This window comes from Antechinus flavipes, chromosome 5 (genome assembly GCF_016432865.1).
Source record: "Antechinus flavipes isolate AdamAnt ecotype Samford, QLD, Australia chromosome 5, AdamAnt_v2, whole genome shotgun sequence".
Lineage (NCBI taxonomy): Eukaryota > Metazoa > Chordata > Mammalia > Dasyuromorphia > Dasyuridae > Antechinus > Antechinus flavipes.
Genome location: NC_067402.1, coordinates 65,605,950 through 65,630,409, shown reverse-complemented (window position 1 = coordinate 65,630,409; position 24,460 = coordinate 65,605,950).

The window sequence follows — 24,460 nt, the reverse complement described above, 5'->3', positions numbered from 1 at the left end:
ATATAAATATTCTTGTATATATAAGTCTTTTTCCTCTATCTCTTTTGGGATAGAGACCTAGCAGTGACATACAATTTTTTTTAAAGTATTGATTTTGTGTCATGTGGCAGAAAGAGATAGTCATGGACATCATGAGCTACTATGCCTTAAATTAATTTACTGAACTTATACTTGCACAGATATCACTAATCCTCATTTTCAGTTATCTTTGAGGTTTAAAAATAGTGTAAAAATCAAGGGTCCTCAAACTATGGCCCTCAGGCCAGATGCGGCAGCTGAGGACGATTATCCTCCTCACCCAGGGCTTTGAAGTTTCTTTATTTAAAGGTCCACAAAACAAAGACTTTGTTTTTACTATAGTCCAGCCTTCCAACAATCTGAGGGACAGTGAACTGGCCCCCTATTTAAAAAGTTGGAGGACTCCTGGAATATTCAGAAGAATTTGTGGTGGAAATGGAAAAAATGTCTTTTGCTTTTTTTTTCTTTTCTTCAAATGATTTGACTCAAAGACATCAGTACAATATATTCTGTTTTTTAAGCCTGAGATTGTCCTTTCCATTCTTTATTCCAGTTATTCATTCTTCTAGTCACTGGGCATGATTTAAAAAAAAAATCCATCATTCCACCCCACTTTTCTGTTCTCCCTTAAAGATCAATATATACAAAAACACTGAAGGGAGGAGGGGTAACTGAATATGAATACAAGAATGACACACTCCTATAACAATAATTTCAAGGAAATTTAAGAACCAATATGAGCTAATGTTTGCAATAAATTCTGAGGACAACAGAAAGGGCATTTTGAGATATGCTGGGGAGCAAGAATCAGATCAAAGAAAATCTAGGGATGCTGTGTTTGGGAAAGTGAAATGAGGGAAAGTGAATGATCCATTCAATTCCTATTTAGTCTATGTTTACCAAGGAGAATGATCTTTAGACAAAAAAAGACTAGAACAAAAGAGGTAAACAGGGAATTAAAAACTGGAGATAAATAAGGATATGATCAGATTGCACCTACTTTCAATAAATGAAGGTCATCTGTCTCAGATCAACCATATTGTCTAAACTCAAAGAACTTTCAGGTTTCTGAGGAATGAATCAGAGCAAATCAGAGCAAACTTAAGGAATGTTCAGTTTTCTTAAATGATAAGAAAGTAGATTCTTCAAACTATGTGGACTGGTTACCTTTATTTTGATTTCTAGTGCTGAGAATTATACAGTAGATTATTAAGTGCTTGCTTCATGACTACTGAAAAAAAAAAAGGAAAATGCAATCGGTCCCACCTAGAATGAGTTCAATTCAGATTCATATTAGATTTTCTTTCTTTTTGTTTTCCCTTCCTTCCTTCCTTCCTTCCTTCCTTCCTTCCTTCCTTCCTTCCTTCCTTCCTTCCTTCCTTCCTTCCTTCCTTCCTTCCTTCCTTTCTTCCTTCTTTCCTTTCTCTCTCTCTCTCTCTCTCTCTCTCTCTCTCTCTCTCTCTCTCTCTCTCTCTTCTCTCTCTCTCTCTCTCTCTCTCTCTCTCTCTCTCTCTCTCTCTCTCTCTCTCTCTCTCTTCTTTCTTCTACTGGATCTGGAGTAGAAGAACTTGAATTTAAATTCAGTCAGATTCTTACTAGCTGTGTGATTCGGAGCAAGTCTCTTAACCTCTCCCAGTCTCAGTTTCCTCATGTAAAATGGAGGTAAGAATAGCATTGACTTCTCAGGGTTGATGTGAGGATCAAATGAAATAATATTTGCATATAATTTAGCTATTATTACCAATTGTAATATTTTTATGAAAAGCATATGGATTAGCACAAAGGATAATGAGGTGCTCATCATTGGGGGTGTTTTATTACTGGATTCATAATTTGGATATATGTTGGACTAAATGAACTTTGAGGGTTATACACACTCTGTCATTCCATGAATCTTTGATTCCTGGTAGGAAAATAAGCTCATGAGTTCAAGGATTCTCTTGAATAAAACCTTACCTAACTTACTCCTTTACATTCATCTCATTCTTGATTGTATGATAATTACTTTTATATTTTTTCCTACTTATCCCATTAACATGTAAATCTTTGAAAGCAAGGCCAATATTTTATCTATCTTTGTATCACCAGCATCTGGTAAAGTGCTTTGCGGGCAGTAAGAGCTTAACAGGTATTGAACTTTTGTTCTTAAAAAGAGTGCCCTAGAATGTTGGAGGGGATGTGGGAAAACAGGGACACTGATACATTGTTGGTGGAATTGTGAACACATCCAGCCATTCTGGAGAGCAATTTGGAACTATGCTCAAAAAGTTATCAAGCTGTGCATACCCTTTGATCCAGTAGTGTTTCTACTGGGCTTATACCCCAAAGAGATACTAAAGAAAGGAAAGGGACCTGTATGTGCCAAAATGTTTGTGGCAGCCCTGTTTGTAGTGGCTAGAAGCTGGAAAATGAAAGGATGTCCATCAATTGGAGAATGATTGAGTAAATTGTGGTATATGAACATTATGGAATATTATTGTTCTGTAAGGAATGACCAGCAGGATGAATACAGAGAGGACTGGCGAGACTTACATGAACTGATGCTGAGTGAAATGAGCAAAACCAGGAGATCATTATATACCTCAACAATGATACTGTTTGAGGATGTATTCTGATGGAAGTGGACCTCTTCGATAAAGAGAGCCTTAATTGATCAAAGATGGACAGAAGCAACTACACCCAGAGAAAGAACACTGGAAATGAATATAAACTGCTTGCATTTATGTTTTTTCTCCCGGCTTATTTATACCTTCTGAATCCAATTCTCCCTGTGCAACAAGAAAACTGTTTGGTTCTGCACACATATATTGTATCTAGGATATACTGCAACCCATTCAACATGTAAAGGACTCTTGCCATCTCGGGGAAGGGGTGGAGGGAGGGAGGGGTAAAATCGGAACAGAAATGAATGCAAGTGATAATGCTGTAAAAATTACCCTGGCATGCGTTCTATCAATAAAAAATTATTAAAAAAAAAGAGTGCCCTAACTTGGCTCTCTTCAACAATGAGATGATTCAAACTATTCCAATTGTTCAGTGATGAAGAGAGCCATCTACACCTAGAGAGAGAACTATGGGAAATGAGTGTGGGTCACAACATAGCATTTTCAAGCTTTCTATTATTGTTTGCTTGCATTTCATTTTCTTTTTCAGTTTATTTCCTTCTTGATCTGATTTTTCTTGTGCAGCAAGATAACTGTATAACTGTATATATATATTGAATTTAACATATAATTTAGCATACTTAACATGTATTGGACTGTCTGCCATCTAGGGGAGGGGGTGGAAGGAAGAAGGGGAAAAGTTGGATCAGAAGGCTTTGCAAGGGTTAATGTTGAAAAATTACCCATATATGTGTTTTGTAAATAAAAAGCTATAATAAAAAAAAAGAATCCAAAAAAAGTGCCATATTTTTAGCTCACACTCTTCCCAAGTTCATAATAAATATCATTATTACCACTACTTTCCTCATCTCCCAGGCTCACAATTTATCACCTTACTCCTTCTGTATCTTCTTCTTTTCTTCTCCTAACATATCTAGTCATTTTAGGACTATTGCCTGTGGAAAAATAGTCTTGCAGAGAACAAATATTTTTTGAGTTCCTTCTACAAAGTTTAATAAGGCATTATCCCTGGCCTCAAGAAGTAGGAGCAAACTAGTAGGAGAGATAAGATATACACAGAGCCATGGTGAAAGCAGGCAGTGCAAGTGTCAGGAGAGCCAAACAATGCTATCAGGAGAGATAGTTTAGTTCCTGCTGGGATTGGGGGAGGAGGGAGGAAAAAGGGGAAAGTGGGTAATAAGTAAAGTTTCACAGGAAGAGAACTGACCTTGGCCTAGAACAATAGGATTAGTAAGTAAGTGGGTAGGAATTAATGGATAGCTGTTGGGCTAAGGGCACTACATATAGCTAGGAGAATTTATAGAAATAGGAAAATGAAGGACATTTCAGCTTGATAGGAGAACGAAGCAAGTAAGGAGGGCCTTGTGAAGAGCCTTGAATGGGAGTCCTTATTTTTAAGTGGGTGTTGGAGAACAGGGTGTCTGGGTGGGGTGAGAGGATCCAAAAATGGGCTTTAGGAACATTGCCATGACAATAGTGTGTTGCATGAAGTAGGGAGTAAAGACACTAAAGGCATAAATATTATTTCAAAAACCCAAGTGAAAGGGGATGAGGTTCTGGACTAGGGTGGTATTGACTGTGAGGGAGATTATTGATTTGGAGCTAGAACAGACCTTTGATATTCTAGCTCAATCACATTCTAGCTCAAAATTCTAGCTTTGCAGATAAGACAGATGACCCTGAAGTTATACATATAGTAAGCTATATGAGCTAGGATTTGTAGGTTCTCCAATAAGAAAAAAGTCAAACATTGGAGGTATAAGCAAAAAAGGCTTGGAGACTGCACAAAGTGAACTAGAAAACAAAAGTAATAGTGAATCATGCTCAAATCTTGACATTTTGCCCTTTTGGATCTGTTCTATTTTTTCTTTTAATTTGTTTTCTTTTTTAATTAGCATTTAAACATTCATTAATCTCTCCCTTCCATGTCTTTTATTGAAGAAAAAAAAAACAAAAGAAAATCAAAACCTTTGTAACAAATATGCATTGTCAGAGCAAAACAAATTATTTTCTTTTTTGTTCAAACAGCCATGCTTATTTTTGATCTAGCACTGAGAATATGGGAACTAATTCTGATTTGTGACCTCACTTCAAAATTTTCCCCTCTCCTAGTTACCTTGCATACAAATCAATTCAATTTAGTAGCCATTTTAAAGTCCCTAATATGTGTCAGAACCTGGGCTAGGTGCTGGCAAGACAAAGATTAAATAATTTTTGGCCTCAAGAGGCTTACATTGTGTTGGGGGATGGAGAAAATAACATGTACAGTAATCAGTCAATAAAATAAAGTAAATACAAAGTAATTTCAGGGTATGAGCAAGTAAAGGGATCAAGAAAGAAAAATGTCCAGTGAGCCTGGAGGGGGAGGTTGGTGCCAGATGATCGAAGAGCTTTAGAAGGCAAAAAGAAGCATTTATATTTTATCTTAAAAGGTGTACAGATCAACTGGAGCTTCTTGAGCAATGGGGTCTCATGGTCAGACCTGTACTTTAGAAATAATCTGTTTGGTGACTATGTGCAGAATAGACTTAAGAAGGGAAAACCCTGAAGTGGTAAAGTCAATTAGGAGACATATGCAATAGCCCAGGTCAGAACCTGAACTTGACCATGTAAGTAGAGAGAAATGATGTAATAACTGAAAATAAATGTTAAGATAGGATCAACAAAATGAAGGGAGAACCTTGAAGTGGTAAGGTCAATTAGGAGGCAAGTGCAATAGCCCAGGTAAAAACTGAAATTGGCCATGTAAGTGGAGAAAAGTGATGTAATTGAAATAAATGTTGTGATAGAATCAATAAAATTTGTCAACTTAGTAGATATAAAGATTGAAAGAGAATGAAGAATCAAAAATGATGAAAGTTGTGAATTGTGTGGAAGAATATTTCTATGCTCAAGAGAAATAGAAAAACTGGGGAGAGGGATGGGCTAGTGCAGACAAGATAATAGGTTCTAATTCACACAATTGAATTGATTTGTATGCAAGGTAACTAGAATTAAGAGATGTACATCCCATTGAAAATGTCCCATAAGCAGTTGATCAGTTGGAACTAAGGAAAGCCTAAGGTTGCTATATAAATCTGGGATCCATCTGCATACAGGTTATAATTGAACCCATGGGAGTTGATGACATCATTGAGAAAGAATGTGTACAGAATGAAAAGGATATAGAAGGCCCAAAATAGAGTGGGCAAGATATGTAGGATAAATTAGCGAAGCAGGTTGAGAACCAGGTGGAAAAATACTTCTTGGATACTTTCTCCTGCCTGTGTTTTTGGACATGAAAAACCAGAACCAGTATCACAAAAAACCAAGCATAGGCGAATATCCAGGAAGAAGGAAAGGCTAACAGAGTCAAAGATGCTGAAAGGTCAAGGAAGATGAGGGCTGACTGAAAGATCATGAGAACAGAACAAAACCCATAGGATTTATAGTCAGTGGAGGTGGGTCCAATTTCTGACTTTGCCACTTTCTGCCTGTGTGACTTTGGCCAAGGTATTTCACCTTTATCTGCAAATGAGGGAGTGACTAGTAAAGCCCCCATACCTCTAAGTCTATAACCCTATGGTTTAACAATTAAAACATCATTGATTACCTTGGAGAGGAAAGTTTCACTGGAGTGATATCTTTGGAAACCAGACTGGAATCAGGTGAGAATACAGTGAGACAAGATATGGGAGAGGGGGGAGAGTATAGATGGATTCAGCTGTGAAAAGGAGAAGAGGTTTAGGACCATACCTTGGAGGGCTGCTAAGTAAGTGGAGGTTTTTTAAGGCTGGAGAGGGCACATAAGCATGTCTGTGAGTGAAACAAAAGGATCTAGTATCTAGAAAGGTAAAGGAGAGAAAGAAAAGAAGAAGATGAAGGAAGAAGAAGAAAAAAAGAAGAAGAAAAGAAGAATAAAAAGAGAAGGAGGAGGAGGAGGAGAAAGAAAGAAAGAAGAATAGAGGAGGAGGAAGAGAAGGAAAAGGAGGAAGAAAAGGAGGAGAGGAGGAAAAGGAGGAGAGCAGGAGGAGGAGGAGAAGAAAGAAAGAAAGAAAGAAGAATAGAGGAGGAGGAAGAGAAGGAAAAGGAGAAAGAAAAGGAGGAGAGGAGGAAAAGGAGGAGAGAAGGAGGAGGTGGGGAGGAGAAGAAAGATGAGGAGAAAGAGAAAGAGGAGAAGGAGGAAGAAGAAGAAGAAGAGAAGGAGGAGAAGGAGGAAGAAGAAGAAGAGGAGGGGGAGGAAGAAGAAGAGGAGGAGGAAGAGGAGGAGGAGGAGGAAGAAGAAGAAGAGGAGGACGAGGAAGAGAAAAGTAACTAAGAGGAGGGAAATGTCTGTTTAGTGGGATAGGATCTGATAGGACAAGCTGCCAGAAGAGACTGTAGGGGAGGTAATCAAAAGTATGAGAGAGAGGTTGGCCTTGACAGTAAGTACTACCTCATTTTCAGAAACAGATATAACACAAAGAATTCTCTTTTCAAGTATTGTTTTGATCATATCACTCCTATGTAACAAAGCTACAGTTAACCTCAATTTCTCATTTCAAATGCAACTTTTCACTTTTGATACAATGCTCTCAAATACACTCAATTTTTTCCCCTCTTTTCCCACCAGCCTCTCCCCTCACTAACTGTCCTCACCTCCTTATCTCTCTCTATTCCAGCCCAGCAAACCTGGTTAATATCCTTGATATGACTTCCCTTACTTTCATCACTGGCCATTATTGTTAGGAATGCTCTTTCCTCTCAATTTCCCCCTTTTTTTTCCTGTCAACAAGCATCATTCAAGAATTGGTTTTGACCAGGAAAGTAGATAAACTTCAGTTCAATCTTAAACAGTTTCCTTTTCTTTCTCTTATCCCTTGGACAAGGTCTGCTTGAGCAGGTTATCATTTCTTTCAGCACTTTGGGGTGGTACCAGGCGTGTCTATGAACTGAGGAAGCAACCCAGCATCTTGGAGGCATGTGTCCATGATGAGATAATACACATCTGGCATACAGCAGCCACTGGAAATCAGTAGGCACTTGTTTAGTAGATGAATGTGAGAAAGATCACCTCAAACACAATACAATTATATCAAATGCTGTCATAAATTAAATGTCTACTTCGTGTTCGTAGCCAAAGGGGACATATCATTTCTGAGACTTTTGTCAGCCAGGAGTTGGTTGAATTCTAGCCTTTTATTTCATTTAAGTAATATTTTTGTCCATCATCGAATCTCACCACATTTTTTTTTCTGAAAATGCTTAATTCTCTCCGTGAGTATGTATTGTTGTTTGTCCTTCTTGAAGAAGACTAGGACATCAGGGAGGGGATGCCATGACAAGCAAATGAATTGGATTTAAGAGAGGGAGGGCTGTGCAAGGTCAGCAGCCTCACCTTCTCCCTAGAGACATCTGGGTCCAGTGACCAGATATAGATCAGGAGGACTGGAGATGGTCCTGCGATGATTTGGAGAATTTGACCTTTTTAAGCTAAGGTCTTTAATGGGTCTCAGTGTGATTGAAAAAAACATCAAATCAGTGATTAAAACTAGGTAAGAAATGAGGCTGAGAATGGCTTCTTTTACCTAATCTCTTTTTCTCTCTCTCTCTCTTCTCTCTCTCTCTCTCTCTCTCTCTCTCTCTCTCTCTCTCTCTCTCTCTCTCTCTCTCACACACACACACACACACACACACACACACACACACACACACACCAATCTGGGAGGCAAAGACCCCAAGATTTCTGTCCAAAACTCAATTATATTCACACTCTGAGTGAATCAATCAGGAGTCAAAGAAGGACCAAATAGGGCTTGAGCTGGCACCCATTGTCCCACCAAATCCATTCCAATTTGGGGGTACACTCTTTCCCCTAAATTACATGCTATGATGAAAATGGAAATATGTTTTAAAAAACTGCACATGTTTAACTTAGATTGTTTGTTGTCTTGGGGTGGGCAGGGAAGGTAGACAGAGAGAAAAATTTGGAACACAAGGTTTTGCAAAGGTAAATGTTGAAAACTATTTTTGCCTGTGTTTGGAAAAATAAAATACTATTTAAAAAATAAATCACTTGCTGTGCTCTCTTAAGATCCTCTTAAGGCAACAAGACCTTCCAGTACAAAGGAGTGGTTCTAATCCACAATAACTTAAAACACAGATAAGCTAAGTCACCCATGAAATTTAGTCACTCATGCTTATTAATGGGTCTAAATCCTTTCTCAAAGCCCAATTCATAGTCATGTTCACACCTTACTTAGCTGAGGTACAATTAAAGTCCCCAGAGAAGGCTTTCCTCTTGTAACCTCATTAAACGGATCAATTAATCCTCCACCTAGCAAATGTCCATTAAAAATATTCGTATGGTTCACACATTTGCATGTTGCTTTTATAAATTTTATGGGCTGATGAAAAGAATTTCTTGAATTCTGGTGACTTGAAATGTTACCACTGATGTTTAGGACACAGGGGTAATTTGTTTGTGCTTCCTCTCCTCCTGGCATAGATTTCTTATTTTCTAATTCACATTTTTAAACCAACATTTTAAACCAGGTCATCAGATGGCCATCTTTTGCCTTCTTGAATGAACATTTTTAACCAGCATAAATCTGACACATTGGACTGACTGTATCTTTTTATTTTTAATATTATTTCTCTGTTTCTTTGTAACAGAGTCTACTAATGCCGTCTACACTACTGAACATTTTCCTGTTGTATCATGAATCAGATACTTGATAAAACAGAATATGCTATTCACCCTTAGGAGGAAAAACTGGGAAATCATATTAAAAGAAATTTCCCAATATAATAAATAAACTAAAAATAGCATTTATAGAATCCTTTAAGATCTCATTTGATCCTTGAACAACTATGGGAGGTAGGTGATATTATTATTCCCATTTTATAGTTAAAGAAACCAGCATAGACCAAGTGGTTACACAATTTGCTCATGGTCACACAACTGCTAAATGTCTGTTCAGATTTGAATAAAGGTTTTTTGATTCTAAGTCTGGGGCTCTATCCACCATGTCACCTAGCTGTCTTTAATATGCATTATGTCATCAATATGATGATTCCTAAATATAGATCGCCTGGCTGCAGGGGGACATGTTTGGCCAGCCAATTGTTATTACCTAGCTAGATGACTATGCATTGTCTCCTCCATGAATGAGCTCTTCTAAGATAGGGACGGAGTGTCTTATTTGGATTTTTATCCCTAATGCTTTGTATAGAGTAAGTGATTAATAAATACTTTATTCATTAATTCTCCTCTGCGTCCTTTCATAAATCATCCATGGGAGATTCATCCCAGAAAATGCATAGAACTTTAGAACTGAAAGGCCCCTTCTTCATGTGAGACAGGATGAAGAGACGTGGTAAAAAATAACCTGAGTGATAGGAGTTGGGGATGAACAGAGAAGAGGGGGCTCATAGCAAATGTCTTCATTTTTTGCTTTAAAAAAGAGGTAAGATTCTCATCTGAGAAAATGAGGAGAGAGGGAGTTATGGGAGGTTTGAAAAGGAGGAAAAGGTCCCTGTGGAGAGTGGGATAGTAAGTTGATAAGGGAAGCATAATAGGATTGCCTAGCATTAGTGTGGGCTCAATTAGGGTTACTTAAAACAAATTTTCAGGGGCACTGTTTTAAATACTTTACCAAGATAATTTCACTTGATCCTCACAACTACCCTTGGAGGTAGGTGCTATTATTATTCTCATTTTACAGATGAGGAAACTAAGGTAGGCTAAGGTTAAGTGACTTATTCAGAGTTCCACAGCTAGTAATTTTCTGAGACTGGATTTAAATCCAGTTTTCCTAACTGCAGGCCCTTTCCTTTCTCCCTCCCTACTTCTTTCCTTCTTCCTCACTGAAGGACTTTTACTCCAGTTCGGGGTGATGGAAAGGACTATAAAGATTATCCTACTTCCACCCTCTCATTTAAAAAAAAAAAAAAAAGGTGAGGCAGATGGGTGGCACAGTGAATAGAACAGGGTGCCTGAATTGAAATTCTAGGTGTATTTCTTATAAGCTTTTGAGAAAGCTTTTCTTCTCCTCTCACTGGGCTTCAGTTTCTCCATCTGTAATAGAAAGGAATTGGTACCTCTAAGATCCCTCCAGTTCGAAGTCTTTTGAAACCTAAGCTTTCTCATAAAGCTTTTGTTTAGCAAGAAACGAAAGGAAAAATCCCCCCCCCCCAACTGAGCAACCTCTCCCAAAGCATTTTTATCTAGGAAAACCAAACCTGTACAAAGTGTACAGTAGATGAACTGTTTAAAAAAAAAACAGCTAGAAACAAAGTCCACTTATTGTACAGCTTCCCAGCACACATTCAACTTTTCCCTTCAGTGACCTTGGCAGAAAAATCAGTGTGAACGGCATGACAGCTGTCCCTGACATTACTGATAGGACAAGAGACAAGAGAACCTAGTCAGTTCAAAGAAAAATAAATAAACTGGTGAACTAACCTATTTTTTTCTTTTTTTGTTTATAACTGATTAGACCAATAGGGAGAGCACATGTTAATAAAGCCAAATCAAAGGTTCAATTCACATAGAATAATTGACTGTTTTTCCCACTGTGGTGTCACAAAATCATCCTATATTTGGAATCCAGAAGACCTCGGTTCAGATCCAGGATCCGTCACTCTGTACAACCTTGGGTAAGCTACTTAACTCAGTTCCCTTGCCTGTCAAATGAGGAAGCTGAACTAAACTAACCTCTTAATTTCCTTCTAGCTCAAACTCGACAATACTATAAGAGTTGATTATAGACTCCTATACCATTCTCTTTCTCCACCCCCCCCATCCACACTCCTGGGAATTATTGATGTCACAAATTAGCTCCCTGATTGTCATGGTCCTCTCCTAGTGTGAAGGAAAAACAATTGGATCAATGCAAATCTAACCCTACTTTTGGTGGGAAAGGGGAATCATTCAATATTTGTGTATTAAATGATTGACTTGAGTATTGAACTATTGACAATAGGCCCAGAAACATAATCTCTGTATCTAACCTTTCTGGCCTCAATTTCCTCATTTGTGAAGTCCATGGCTTCCAAAGTCCCTTTCACTTCAAAATTTTTAGTTCTTTCAAACCCCTTTAATATATAACCCTCACTTTGAGACAAGAATCACTGACATGACTCTCCCTAACCAGAAAGGAAACAAGCATTTATTAAATACTTGCTGTGTGCCAGACATTGTGGTAGGGGATGTTGAGGATACAATTATATATCTCTGTCCTCAAGGAGCTTACATTCTAAGAGAGAAAGATGATAAAAGGGATTTAGCTGAAAGGAGAATGGGGAAGAAAGGAAGGGTGGTTTTGAAGTCAAAAGATAGGGAAAAGGGTCTGGAGGGGAATGAAGGTTGGCCAGAATGTCCTCCACATAATGGAGGCACTTAGATGATAGTGTGTTCAGCAATCCTCAAATGCTCACTGCCACAAAAGCCCATTTTTCTAATATCAACAATCTCTCTGTAATTGTACTGAGAATTATGGAATACCATTTTCTCAAAGAAGTCAGAATTCCTAATCACCCAAAAGCCAATGGCAAGACCCATGGAAGCTGCTGGAATCGGATGCAGCCCATGAATGCGTCTATGATAATTTAGGCATGAATGGTAGAGTAAAGGCATTGTGGAAAACATGTGTTGTGAGAGAGAGTAATTGGTCATTCCTCCAGAGCAAGAGGCAGAAGATGGGAAGCCTGGGAGTAGCACTGGCACTTCCAGAAAGTTAAAAACCAAACTAAACAAACACCAACAAAGAAAGGAATCCAGGGTCTCTTGGTGGGTCCACTCTGCAAGATTTAAGAAGAGAATCACAGATGATAAGAGGGCGTGGAGAGGCTGTTATCTGTTCCAAGAGAGTGAGCTCTCCCACATGATGAGATCACAGAAGTGCCTCAGTGAGCCTTATCTCTTCCTACTAGATCTGAAGCTTGCATAAGAAGCATATTTTAGCATTGTAGCCTCCTCCTACCTAGTACAATGGCTCAAACATAGTGGGCATGTAATAGATGGGGGTTGAAATTGTTTAAGGCTGTGGCTCACTGCCACCACCATAAACATAGAATGGCAAAATGCAAGTTTTCCCTGCCTTTTCTTTGCTCAGATTCACAAATTCATTCATTGGGAAGAAACACAGGGTTGTAGCAATACAATCCCCTAGAAGATTCCAATGAAATCCTCCTATAACAGCTCTCTCCCCAGGAGCCTCTGAACTCACTATTGCCCCAGAGTCTATTAGTGAGATAAAGCCAGAGAAATCTTCCACTCCTGCAGACCCCCTCTCCCCCACTGAGAGAATTTGTTTTCTTAGTGTGTATGGACTGATTCTTCAGCTCAGTTTTCACTAAGTCTGAGTTTGGTAAATAAAAAGAAAGGATCTACAAAACACCCCAAAGCTCACATCAAAGGACTTAATTCAATTTCAGTTTCCTCCCTCTTTAAAAACAAAAAAGGTTCAGAACCACATTGACCCAAAGGCAGGAACTGGATTAAATCCATTTTTAAATTTTTTTTTAAATTTCAAAGCCAAGTATGTGGGGAGGGGGGAGAAATGAAGACAATCTGTAATCAGAGGAGGGAGACCACATTCACAAATAGCACCTATCAGCTTTCCATTCCTTAATAAGAATGATGACCAGATCTCTTCTCCTGGCCACCTCTGGGGCGCCAATAGACCACCAAGAGGCAAGGTAAAGAGCCTTCAATTTGGAGCCAAGGGGCAGCTAGGAGGCGCAATGAATGGAATACTAGTCCTGGAGTCAGGAGGACTTGAGTTCAAATATGGCCTCAGACACTTCAGATGTGTGATCCTGGGCAAGTCACTTAACCATGACTGCCTAGGTTCCCCCAACCCCCCTCAAAAAAAAAAAAAAAACCAGAGCCAGAGGACCTGGATTTAATCCCAGATCTGCTTTTACTTTTACTATGTGAGTGACCACTAAGCTTCCCCCACTTCCACTCCCAGCTCTAGATTTTATAAGATATTTATAAGATGCACTTTCTATGTCACAGTCTATGAATGGTAGAAGTTGTGACTAGTGGAAAGGTCACCAGACACAAGGCACCCCTCTTCTTGGTATCTTATCATTCTTTGCTTCATCTGGAGGTTCCATTTGGCAGCCAGTCTATACAACTGCTCTGAGGAGCCCATCTGTCCAATCTCAGTGGGATGGAGGGAATAAGGGTGTGAAATTCAAATGTTGGTGGGGTTTTTTTGGCTTGTTTTTTCACTAATGGCTGCCTGGAGAGATATTCTGGAAGTCCCTACTTTCTGGTTGGCTTTTGAATGACTTAAACAAAACATCTCTACATCTAATAAGACAAAATTTGCATATTCATATTATAAGGATGATGGAAAATTAGATAATTCTCCTCCCTCACCAAAAACATAAGAAGTTCCAATAAACCCAAATAAATCACTTACAATACCAACAGCAGGTGGCAGATCTCTAGAAAGCAGCAGGACTTTTCAGTCCTTGCTGTGGGGATGGAAGAGGGATAGGAGAACACATCAGAAATTGTACAGTTAATCTTGTAGACCAAACTACTGGTAGGAGGATCTCCTGCAATGAATAATGGGTCATAGAAACAAGTTATATTTATTGGATTGTGCTTTTTCCATGTGAAGAGAAATAAATAAAATGAGTGTTTACATCCCAACTAATGTCAATCAACTGACTAATGTTCCTCATCAATCAATTAACTAGCTAGAGAGTATGTATTTTAACACTTCCCTTCTGAACTTAATGTTTGCTTAGTGAAGAACTAATGTCTTCAATAAGGAAAATAAGCACTTTCCCAGCCTTATGAACTTATGAACTTAAAACACCCTGAGAAACACATATCCTTCCTATTATTATTATTATTAATAGTGACACCTACCATTTACATAGTACTTTTCTGCCAGGAACTATATTAAAATTTTAAAAAATATTACTCTTTTATTTAATCCTCAAAACAACTCTAGGAAGTGGGTATCCTTATCATACCCATTTTATAGTTGAGGAAATTGAAATCACTTGCCCAAGGTCACATAGTTAATAAGTGTCTGAGGCCAGGTCACAAATCTTCCTTCAGATCCACTGCACCACCTAGCTACCTTGATAGAAAGGTGGGTGATTCCAGGTGTGGAATATTGTACAGTGGGTTCTGATTTAATTGGTTTTACTTAATGTTTTTTTTCTTTTTTACGGAGCATTCAAGAATTACTGGTGTAAAGAAGATATAAATACGTCTTAAAAAAAAAACAAACTATGTGGGTGTTTAACCTATATTGGATTGCTTGCTGTCTGGAGGAGTAGGAGAGGGGAGGAAGAGAGGGAGATAGTTTTGGAACACAAGGTTTTGCAAAGGTAAATGTCAAAAACTATCTTTGCATGTATTTGGAAAAATAAAATGCTATTTTAAAGAGAGAGAGAGAGGGACAGCTAGTTGTTGTAGTGGATAGAGGACCAGCCCTGAAGTCAGGAGGACCTGAGTTCAAATCTGACCTTAAGACACTTAACCTGGCTATGTGACCCTGGGCAAGTCACTTAACACCAATTGCCAGAGCGAGAGCGAGAGCGAGAGAGAGCAAGAGCGAGAGAGAGAGAGAGAGAGAGAGAGAGAGAGAGATATTTAGAGACAGACAGAGACAGACAGAGAGACAGAAACAGAGACAGAGACAAAGACACACAGAGAGAGAAATCACCAGCAGTAATACTCACCAAAAAAAAAAAAAAAAAAAAAAAAGACGAGGACAAATGCATGAGCCTCATTTTCCGCATCTGTAAAATGGAGATAATATTTGCCCTCTATAATTCAATGAGTTGAGAGAAAAATGTTAATAGTAAACAATAAAATATTATGAATTTGTGAATTACTAGTATTATAAAGAAGGAGAAAGTGGAAGTTTTTCTGTATAGACAAGTCACAATGTAGTAATGAATATTAAATTTAATATCCTTGTGGAAAAGAAATATCAGAAATCCACTAAATAGTTTTTCACTTTTTGAAAATAGAACCATGATTTTTAAAAAATGCATGTATTAAGAAAGGCAAAGCTACAAATGAATCTTACAGAAGATGCCCAATGACTTTAAAATACTTTTTAGGGGAATCAAAGTATAAATAAATGTTTAAAAAATAAATAAAAAGCTATGTGGGGGCAAGAGTAGGATTAAAGAAAAATAAGTTACATTTATGTAGGACTTTAATTTTTGCCCAGCACTATACAAATATATACACACACATATATGTATATATGTGTATATACTCACACACACTCATACATGTTATCTTATCGAAGGCTTTGACACAACTATATGAAGCTGTTATTGTTTGTCCTTTCTTTTCAATGAGGACCAATGATATCACGGGGTGATGTCTCGACTCCTGTGTGAGTTGAACTTAAGTGAGACAGAGTTGTGCAGCATCCTCTCTCTTCCAAGGCAATCTGGTGGCAAGACAAAAATCAAGATGACTGATGATGACCCAGGATGCAGTGGATGATCTTAGGTTTTTGATGTTTGACCAAACTCTAAGCACGTCTGCCTCAGCTGCCTTTTTGGCTGTTGGAACAAGCTGTTCTGATCTACCCATGGAGAAGTCTTCACATGCTTGGGGTAGTCACCTCCCTAATTCACTGATGGAGTTAAGCCCTGTCAATTACCTTCAACCTATTTTAGTCCATCTGCTGAGATGTTTTCTGGGAAATAGCTGTTATTCATTCTACAGCTTTTTGGAGCCACGGGTGAGAGTTGGGTGACAGATGGATGCCAAAGGTGAATGAGTGGCCCTGAAAAGGACTTGGCAGGCCCTCATGCCAGAGATATTAATCTTCCTAAACATCCCCCACACCTCACTATGTGAAGTAAGTCATACAGGTTTCCTGTTTTACAGGTAGAAAATCAGAGTCAGGAAGGTCATGTAATTTGGCCATAGTCACATAGTAATATTAGAATAGAATTTGAATTCAAGTCTTCTCAACTCCAACTTAATTACTCTATCTATTATACCATGCTGCTTAGAGTAGATAGAATAATAACTTATCTTGTAAATCATGGTTACCTTTTGCTTCTTTTTAGGCTGTAAGCTCCATGAGGGCTAAAATAATGCTTTATGAAATCTATGCATTGTATATAAACTACACATATTATCTTTATGTTACATATATACTTTATGTCTTTCCCAGAGCCTAATGTAAGGCTCTGTTCTATTAAGTAGTCACTTACAAAGTGTTTATTGAACAGTAGAATTTTTAAAAAATGACCTTCAGAGTCCTGTGTTCATTAACTCAACAAATATTTATTGAGTTCCACTTACAGTAGTATTCAACTTAACCATAACAAAGTAAAATGAATTTATCAACTTATAAAATATATTTTTCAACTTTTACATCTGTAAAATGTATTTAATATGTACTGTGTCCTCCTTTTGCTTCAATAAATTGTTTTATACAATTTGGCATTGTTCACAAGATTTTAACACATATTCTTTATTTCTTCATCATGAAGCCACAAATTTGTCACATCAGATTTTTTAATGTATCTTTGATGAAGCCCATTTTCCCAAGTCTATCTTTTATTATAACCCATAGGGTTTTTTAAATAAGGTTTAAATCAACTGAGTTTCCAGGACAATGAAGCAGTTTATCTATATCTCTTGCATAAATCTTTTAACCTCTTGTGATTTGTAGTATGATACAAGGTTGTATTGTAGTATTCCATCTCCATTCTAGAATATTTATAGTTATATAGCAATTCTATTTGAAAGCATATGAATATATTAATCAGAGTTCATGGGGCAGCTAGATGGTACGATAGATAGAGCACAGATCCTGGAGTCAGCAGGACCTGAGTTCAAATATTCTGGCCTCAAACACTAAGTACTTATTATCTGTGTAATCCTGGGCAAGACACTTAATCCTAATTGCCTCTCAAAAAAATTTTTTTTAAAAAGGAAAAGGAAAGAAGAATGAAAGTTCATCGTCCTGTGTCGAGTCCAAGACTTCCATTCCCACTAGAAGTAAATAATCCTCAAAACATTTCTGGATGGATGTTTTACAGGCTGAAGAAGGGGCCCAGATCTTCTTATGGGCTCACCTGGACTTCTAACTTTGGTTTTGATATAATTTTGACTCAAAACATATTTCATTAGTAACTTTTTTTTCCAAACTATGTATAATATTTCAGTCTCTGGTGTGTCATGCTCATGAGGAGAATTTTTCTTCATAGCAAAGGTTAACAAAGATTTTAAATATTAGTCTTACTGCTTTTCCGATTTCAGGAATCCAATCCCACACTTTAGAAGTATCAACCTGGCATCCCCACCTACCTTGTTCCTCTGAAGGTATTAAATCATTTTCTGAGGATTAATCGTGCTATACTGTATCAACAGTTTGTCGATTTTTGTTACTGTTTTTTTGTTTTTAACAATACTTTGGTACAATTAATCTTGTATCATTGTGGGCTTGAATTTGTGATCCTTTGAAAAGCTTTATTTCCCTGCACTTACAGCCACTAAGAGTAAGGTGTGCTTTAAAATGAGAGAATGAGCTACAAAAGAAGTATTCTGAAAAGTTATATTTAAAAACACAACAAAAAATAAAATATGGGTATATAAATATAAAATTCAGGTTTCAACTAACTTAGAAAGACAGATTCCCAGATGAATAAAGGTATGAGACACTTACTAGAATTCTGGGGGATTAAAAGACAAAGAGTATCTCTGCTCTCAAGGAGATTACAATCTGGCATATAAGAAATAGGTTAAATATTGAATTAATAGATATAAAATTTGCACAGACAAGATCTATTTTTGTCCTTATAATCAGATGAATTTCATGATATTAGTGAAAAAAATGGTATTAGACTTAGCAGAATTCTGTTTTGGTCTTGGCTCTACTATTTGCTATCACTGTGCAACAGGCAAATCATGTAATCTTTTTGTGCCTCAGTTTCTTATTTATAAAATAGTGACGCAGTTTCTTCTTTTTCTTCTAAGACTTTTACTTATAAATCTATGATTCTATGACATTGGCAAAAAGACCCCAGCCATATTCTGGGGGATAAGGATTTAAGGCTCAATAGAAACCTTTAACACGAACTATTCTTCCTTTTGGGTCAAAGTTCCTATAGGCATACCATTTATGCTCTGTATTTATGGGTACTGACTGTGTGTATGTACATGTATTCCTAATGAAAACAAAGAGCACTTCCCCAGTGATAACTTAAAACTTTTGGTTTGATGGCAACCATTTGCAGAGCTTGAATATGGTTGTCTGATAGATTGATCAATAAAATCAATTAATAAGTGTTTGTTAAATAATTGCTATGTTCTGGGAACTCTCAGGTGCTAGAGATATTTTTTTTAAGTATTTACTTTCAAAGAGCTTATGAGTCTACTTGGGGGTGGGAGAGACAAGTACATGTAGAATAATATAAAATAAATACAAGTTAGGGAAAAAAAAAACCAGCAATAACCAGGAAAAGAGGATCAGGAAAGTCTTTGTGATCTATCTCTGTTGTTGGAGAATGTTGATGTATTCAAATTGTTTTGGCTCTCTTAATTACTCTTTGCTCATTCTAGCCAATCAATCATTTTCTGTTTGGGTATTCAATTTCCATCTAATCTCCTTTCCACAGAGATGGTAGGACTCTTCTATGTTTATCTTCTTTATTATAATAAAGATTGATTCTTATTTTTCTTGTCTTATAAGGGATATGGTTAGTTAGCTGGTTCATCATGGGTGTTCCTTTATTGTGTCCTTAATGAACCCCCAGGTTTCAACCACATAATCCTAAGGTTGCAGTAAGAAAGTAGCCAACATATTATGATTCCAAATTATTCTTTGCTGAATAAGATAAATCAGACCCAAAGAGATCATTAAACATTGGAAAAGACCCACAGGTACAAAAATGTTTATAGCTGCTGTCTTTGTGGTGGCAAAGAATTGGAAATTGAGGGGATGCCCATCAACTAGGGAATGGTTGAACAAATTGTACTATATAGATGTAATGAAATACTATTGTTTTTATAAAAAATGATGAGTAGGCAGATTTTAGAAAAACCTGGAAAGACTTACATGAACTGTTGCAGAGTGAAGTGAGCAGAACCAGGGGACCTTTGTACCCTATGGCAGCAACTTTGTGTAGATGATCAACTTTGATAGACTTAGTTCTTCTCAGCAGCACAATGATCTAAGGCATTTCCAAAAGATTCATGATGGAAAATGTTCTCCACATCCACAGAAAGAACTATAGAGACTGAATTATATTGAAGCATACTATTTTTACTTTTTTGGGTTTTTCTTTTTCATTTTTTGATTCTTCTTTTACAAGACTAATGTGAAAATATGCTTAATATGATTGTGCATGTATGACCTATATCAGATTGGTTGCCATATTGGGGATGGGAGAGGGGAGCAAGGAGAAGAATGGGGCACATATTCAAACAGTGCAGCCAGGTCAACTTAGGGAACGGCTTTCAGAGAGGGTCAAACACCTACCTCCAAAATATAATTGCTAACATCTGATTTCCTTGGAGGAATGTGGGAGTAAAAGTAAATGCTGAAAACTAAAAAATGTATTTTAAAAAGATGAAACCAGAGAGGAAAAGAAAGAGATTAAATAGTCAGAGATAGATGAATAAATAAATAAATAGATTAGACAAGCAGTAATGGAGAGAGAGATAGAGAAATAGAGGTAGAGTGTGTCCCCAAGTTTTGGACCAAGCAATGAATTTAGCTTAAACATGCCCACCTGGACAGATAAATCTTAGAAGAACTTAACACCCTCCTAAAGCCAGAGTTCCTCTATGACAACTGCCCTAACCCAAGGGAGTAGCCAGAAGAGACTGAGCCCATTAAATCAGTAAGGGGGGAGATTGGAGAGTTGTTTATTCAATAGGTGCAGAAAATAAACATGTCCTACTTTCTGTGGCTAAATTAAATCATTAAAAATCTAGGGAAGCAACAATATGGTTATTTTGTAAAAAGACATCTCCTTGGCTTCTGTCTGATGCTCTGCAATATGACAGCTTTGGCATATTTTAAAGATCACTAAATGTAGCTAAGAAGAAAAGTTTCAAAAATAGATGTGATACTGGGCAAGCTTTTAATGGCATAATGGATTTTCTGTTTTAATTTATCTTTAAAGGAAGTTCCTGTCAAAAAGGGCTGAGAAGCCAGTTAAAGATAGGTAGTACCAACACATGGAAATTGCTAACATCTGATTTCCTTGGAGGAATGTGGGAGTTAAGAAGGTGGAAAGATGGAGGAGAAAGATTATTTTATCAACTATTTGCATTTCCTCAAGATAGCAATAAGTATCTTGTAAACTTTGTTCAGCTCGTTTAAGACCAAATTCTTTATTTTAGCCCAGAAGAAAAGGATAAGCCTTCTGCAATGTATACTATCTATCTTAGCGAGTCAGAATAGAAACCAACAGAAAAGATACCCAAGGTGTTTGGCAGGCTTATGTGGGAGCAAGGAGAAGAATGGGGCACACATTCAAACGGTGCAGCCAGGTCAACTTAGGGAACGGCTTTCAGAGAGAGTCAAACACCTACCTCCAAAATATAAACTGTGGTTATCCAAGCAAAGGACAGTCTTTAGCCTTCCACAATGGGAAGGACTTATTTGGGACCCCTGTACAGAGACCTTGCATCTCTGACAGTGACATCATTATCATCATTGAATACAAAGGACAATGGCATATGTAATGCAATCCCACACAATGAACAGCGTAATAGCACAGTGTATTAGAGATGTCAAGAAAAGATCATTTTCTTTCCTTGTGGTACCTGATCTTGACAAGATATACAGAATTATAGGAGATTCACTGTGTTAGAAAAAATATTATAAGTCACAAGACCGCATGTGAGTCTCATCTCCCTGTTCTGTTTGCTCTGTGATCACAATTAAATCACTTAATTGCTTTTCAGGCTCAGTTTCTTCATCCATAAAATAGGAATAATAGCATTAACCCTACATATTTGAAAAGTTTGTCTTTATGTCATGCATCTAATGTACTGTTTTTACACTATATTACATATACATATATACTATAATTATGCTATTGTTATTGTTAATTTCAAAATCCAATTAGAAAACAAAAGGGGGCTTTTATATTGGTACATATAATACTCTCACTTGTAACTGTCATTTTGCTAGAACCCCTGGTTTGACAGAATATTTTATAATTTTGAATTCCACATATTTTGTAATTTTGACAGAACCCCTGGATATTTTCTATTTCTGATTTCTAATTTGTGTATGAAATCCTTATGTCATAAATTGCTAGGACTGGAATAGATCTGAGAAGTCACCTAGTCCAACCCCTTTATTTTATAGATAAAGAAAGTGGAGCCCAAAGGCAAGTCAACTAGCATCTATTAAGTACCTGCCATGAGCCAGGAAGTGTACTCAGTGCTGAGGATCCAAAAAAGTACAAAATTAAATTAACTAAACTAAAACTTAGCCATTGTTCTCAAGGAGTTCACAATGTAATCAAGGAACTCACAGCATCTAAACACATATTCTTGGAGAGATAATTTACAATGTGCATTCAGCGAAGTCATTGGGATGTAGAAACCATTTAAGGACAAATGTGAGACACTATAACTGTTACACATCAGACTTTACAGTAATAATAAATAGCATTAATATAGTCTTTTATGGTTTGCAAAGCACTCTACAAGCATTATCTAAATTAATCGCCACAACAACTTTGGGAGGTAGGTACTACCATTAACTTTATTTACAGATGAAGAAATGAAGCAAATATCAAGTCACTTGCTTAAAGTCCCACAGATTGTTAGTGGTTGAGATCAAATTTGAACTCAGTCTGGTCTTCCTGACTTTAGACCCAGCACTCTGTCTCCTATGCCAACTAGATAACTCTAAACCTGGTATATAAAGCACAGAAAGACTGAGTTAGAGATCTCTTAAGTATCTATTTAAAGAATTAGTTCATTCTTTGGCTCTCCCCAACTGACTATACACAGATTGAGCAATTCTATCAGCATCATCTGACAGTACTCTCCAAAATCTAGTACCTTAAATTTGGCATTCTACTAAGAAATTCTGACTTTAATCTCTTACCTTGTTTCACGTTTGTCTTGTATTCTTTTGCCTTTGATCATAGATTGATGCTCAAAAGTCTTGCCCAGGTATTGACTGCAAAAACTAACCTCAAGTCACAGTTTGTATCTTATGGGACCATGATAATCAGCAGGTATCACTGAAACAAGGAGAACCTTTGTATGGTATTTTGTTATCATACATTAAATCAGGTTAAAATCCTGCCCTAACAAACTACAATTCTAAGTTCCTTTGTTGTAGCAAAATATTATTAACTTGAATAATTTTTCCTTGGAAAAAACCAGCTGTGTGACCCTGGGCAAGTCACTTAACCCTAATTGCCTCAGCAAAAAATAAATTAATTAATTTAAAAACAAGCCATAAAAGAGGACCTTGAAACATTGGTGTTGTGCAAACACTGTCATTCTATTGGGACTTGGTTTGTATTGCATGGTATTTGGCAGGCATGCTTATGAAAGATTGCTTAATCTGGAGAAAATATGGATCCCATCTTATCATGAAAAAAAAATGAATATATTTTTCCCTAGCACATCGCAAGCTACAGAGAACTTGCCAGTCTGGTTTTAAAAGTCAAGTTGAAGAATTATGCAATCATTTATTTAAACAAACCTTTGTTGGGTGCCTATTAAATGCATACAGACTAGGTAAAGACATAGGATTTCAAAGCATCTTGGTCTTCATGACGCCAAATTAGAGATTGTAGACTTAAATCTCTCTATTCACCCACTTGTTCAAAAGAAAAGAGAATTACTGTTGCCCTTTTGGTAATCCCTGGGAAACTAATAGCCAGCTTCAGAAGGTTTTATTTTGAGTCTGTTTAATGAAGCTCTCCTATTCAGGGCTTGTCTTATTTAGTCAGTTCAACTCAATAATCAGTAGAGAAGAAATCTTGAAACAGACGCAGGCCAAACTCTTCAGGCCTAGGTTGTATGGGGCATTTGGCATCCAAAGTGCAAGTCAGAGCCTAATCCACTGACTGTTCAATAGCCAGCAGAGGAGCCAGTGTGCTGAGTAGCAGCCAGCACTGGCTGGGGTCAGCTCAGACTTGTCTCTCTCTGGTTTTCTCTGCATTGCTGTTACTAGGTTCATATGTTTTTTCTGGCTTTCTTTCCCCCTTAGCCTCATCCATACCCAAAAAGCACCACCAAAAAAGATTAGTGTGAGCCTGAAGATTAACAACAGTAAGAAACAGAAGTTGGACTCTGGAGCCACAGGGGATGAACCAATCCCTTATGCATTATTTATTTTGTATTGACTAGGTCATTTAATGAAGCCTTCAATTTAGATACCTGCATTCCTGTCATTAATTTCTCATTTACTGTTCTAGGCTCAAAACATAAGGAAATCAAACACATAACACTTCAACTAACCCAATTTTTAAAGAGTTAAACTTTCAATTGTGCTTTGAACAAGACCTCCAATTCCCAAATATGCCCAAATCTGAGAAGTGTTGCATAAGACTATGAAGGGAAAAAAAGCCATCCTACTTTCCATAAGGATTATTAAGGCTACAAGACACGTACACGATTCATAACTATTTGGAGACACTGTGGGAAGGTGAATCAAAAACAAGCTCAGATTTTTCTAGTGAGAAACTACAGAATTTTAATTAGCTTTGCGTTCTTTACTCTGCTGGAAATACTGAATCTCTAATCATCTGCTCAATAACATTACAGTAATTATAACCATGTAGGAAAGGGTAATTTTCCAGGGTTCCACTTAGGGTGCTCTTATGAACTTATTGCCAAGAAGGAAACCATGACT